A 3,697-nucleotide genomic window follows, 5' to 3' on the forward strand; every position below is an offset into this window, starting at 1 on the left:
ATTCCAAGATATAGTAGATAGACCATATTTTATACAACTTCCATCTTTCTACAGAAGGTAGATGGAATAAAAATTTCTGTTTAATAGAAAGTTTAAGATGTAGGGGAAAAGCTACTAGAAGTCAAGAATAATGTTTTACTGTAGTTGAATTGAGAATTTCTTTTTCCTAGACTGTGTTTTGAGATTTTTCATTTTTCTCTTTAAAGTGAAAATCATCAATTTTGTTAAATGCATAGAAAGAAGGGGTCACATTGGTTTCTACCAACAATTTATACTGTGGCTTGCACTACTTTTTGTCCTTACCAAATCTTCTGCCTGCTTTAGATTTTATTCATTTATTTTGAAGTTTATTTCAAACTTTAGCTTTCTTAAGACCCTTGAATGCTCATTACCTATGAAATCGATGGACCTAGACGTGAACATTTGAGTGTGCTGATTAGTATCATAAGTGTAACTGAAGGACATTGGATAAACAAAGAACTCAATCACCTTGATCATCAACTCACTACTTTCTGAATTATTACTGTCTATTTTCACAGCCTGGAAATGTCTGTTGTCTACAAATAATCACAAGCTGGAGAGGCTAGAATACAACTGATGACACCCATCTAAACCAGATACGCAAATAACTAGTCATTTCAACATGCTTTCACAATGAGTACAGTGTAATTATTGAGAAGCATTTGTAAAGTTAGGAAATAAATTATTAGACATTTCTGAATTTTCTCAAGACTGACAATTATCTACTTTCTTTACATTTATCATGTCTAATATTTTTATTTCAGTTGGGTTTCCAAAGAAACATATTTCTGTAGAAAACAAAAATAAAAAAGCTTTAAATAAACAAAATCACAAAAAAGCTCTGATCTCAGATATAACAGACATATTATAATGCAAGTCTAATTCTAACCATTAGTAATTTTGGTTATTGATCAAAATAATGAAAATTTAATTGGTCACTTTTAAACGTATGAATACATTATTGTTTTCTGTTTGTAATTATAAACTTATTAATACAGATATGCTCAGTATCTTATTTATTATTACTTTTGGGAGTGCTGAGAATCAGGATGTCCTGCATCCTAGGCCAGTGCAGTGCTCTCTCACTGAGTTATACCTTCATCCCTACTCTATGTATTTAAAAAACTACATCGGAAGAATGCCTATATTAAAAAAGCAGCCCATAATTAGAAACTTTGCTATTTTCTTCTACCAAATCCTTTGACTTTGCACTCACATGATAATTTTGACTACCACATAGTTAAGTGCTTATTTGGAACCATTAGATTATGTTTACCCAAACTCTTTAGTTCTTCCTAAGCTCCCAACACCATTAATTACCTTAAATTAAAAAAAAAACTTCTCTACATGGTCACACATTACTGAGAAAACATTGTCTAGGATTGTATCTGCAAAAGGACTTCTTACAATGGCTCAATCTAATTGTTATTATTGTGTCTATTACCATTACTTGTCATGAGGAAGATGTTGGTGGTTCTGATTACTTATATGTGAGCAAGCAAAAAAGCCATAAGATTGTTCTGTTTTGCTTTGTTTTGTGTCTGACAAACAGATTCAAGCTCATTCTCAGTAGATTTTGTAGACAACAAAAAAGGCATTACTGAAACTCTTCTGTAAGTGCTTTTCCCCAAGAATATTGGCTCATCCTTACTCATATACTTACTTGGTGCTTACTCATATTCATTGTGCATTTTTCTCCCACAGTGATTCATCCATTTCCATAACAAGTGTCCACATAATAGCTACACAATACCCAATGTAGTCTGTACAACAGCTCTCAACACCCAGTGGAGGTTATATACCAGTTCATCCATATCCAATGGAGTCTATAGACCAACTTGTCCTTACCCACTGGACTCTATAGATTAATTTACCCATTCTCAAAAAAGTACATGAAAAAGATTAGTTTATGAAATCATATTTGCATCAGACATCTAGTTACTTAAGAAAAATCAAGATAATAAATATGTTTATTAAATGAGGATTTAAATGATTATTTGTAACCCTACAATTCTATGCTTCTAAATATCATGTATATATTTATTGGTGTCAGGTACTTATCTAAATAGAAGCACCTGGTCTTTCTAGAGAGACACGGTTGACATCCTTGCCAATGTCTACATTTTTCTTGTAGATATTGTAAGTTGGCAACATGCCTCTTTGATTTACAGAAAGCTCTGTCAGGACTAAATTGTTCAATATTAGTGATTGCTTCACAGTGGTTCCTAATATAATTATATCCTGCTTTCTCTGCAGGTTTCCAATGTCTTTTTATCTTTCTTTAACCATCAGGAAATAGTGAATAAGTTATTTTTATGGTTTCCTTTTTATTTATTATTTAACAAATATTAGGTAAATCTGTATTATATTAGAAATATGCTCAATAGAAATGATAATGAAGCATGTCAATAATATTTAATCTGTATTCTCTAAGAGTTTATTAATGTCTTGGAAAGCCCTAAACTAATGCTAAAATAACAATAATGAAATATCAAGAAAGTGGGTAATAGATAATAAGCATCAAATATTTCTACATAGTAGACTGTGGGAGACACTTGCCACACAATTACAAATAAAAGTTCAGAAACATACGAATATAAATTGAGATTATATACACCAATATTATTTCTTAAAATAGTACTTTAGGTTGAACACAAACCTTGATTCCACAAGTGGAAAATTCACAAAGCACAGGTGCACTAAAAATATTGTATAAAATCACCTTCAGGCTGTATGTATGTTTTTGAAACACAAAAGAGTTTTGTGTTCAGACTTGAGTACCAGCTCCAAGATATCTCATTGTGCATATGCAAATATTTTACAATCCAAATTTGATACACTTCTGGCCCCAACGTTTTCAGATATGGAATACATACCATTTACAATTATATTTCTTATGTTTAGAATCTTTGTTTTGCTTACCTCTGCTTCTTGTGTGACGTTTGCTCATGACATCTAGCTCTAGCCTCTGGAACCCAAGAAGGAAAACTCCCTTTCTCCATCATGTGATTTTCTACTATTGCAAGAGCTAGATTGAGTCGCATCTCTTCTAGATTATTTGTCTCCATCTGTCCTGTAGCTTCCCAAAAAAGCAATTCCTAATCATCTCAACTGAAGGCAAAATACTTTCTCCTAGATATTTCCTACTTAATTATGATGACTTTTAAATTGTGGGTCAAAGAAAAGGATTGAAACCACCATGAAGAATCAGCAATATGAGTAACTGTGAGAAATCAAATTTGAGAAGGGCAGACATTTCATCCCCCATGACCTATGATGTTCTTGTGACCAAGGGCATACCTATTCCCTTCTTTGCCACATACCTTACCAGAACCTTAGGTCCTAACTTTTCTCCACACTAAAATTTTTATTTTATGGTGAGACCCACCAAGAAGAAAAAGGAGAAAATGTTTGAAATGATGCAATTTGTGAGTTGGGGAGTGTCCAATTTCTTTTCCATTCATGAGCCTATACTGAGTAATTAGCATACTCTACAAAATAAGCATATTTCGGTGGACAATTAAATCTGCTACTCATTCATAATGAATGCCACTGTATATTTATAAAGCAAGCAAGTCATTTACCTGGTCAGAGTCAGGAAAAGTAGGATTTATATGTATTGGGAAGACACTAGTTAGAAAGTGCCCAAATCATGATGCATTAGCTCTGATGGTTA

This window comes from Castor canadensis, chromosome X (assembly GCF_047511655.1).
Source record: "Castor canadensis chromosome X, mCasCan1.hap1v2, whole genome shotgun sequence".
NCBI lineage: Eukaryota > Metazoa > Chordata > Mammalia > Rodentia > Castoridae > Castor > Castor canadensis.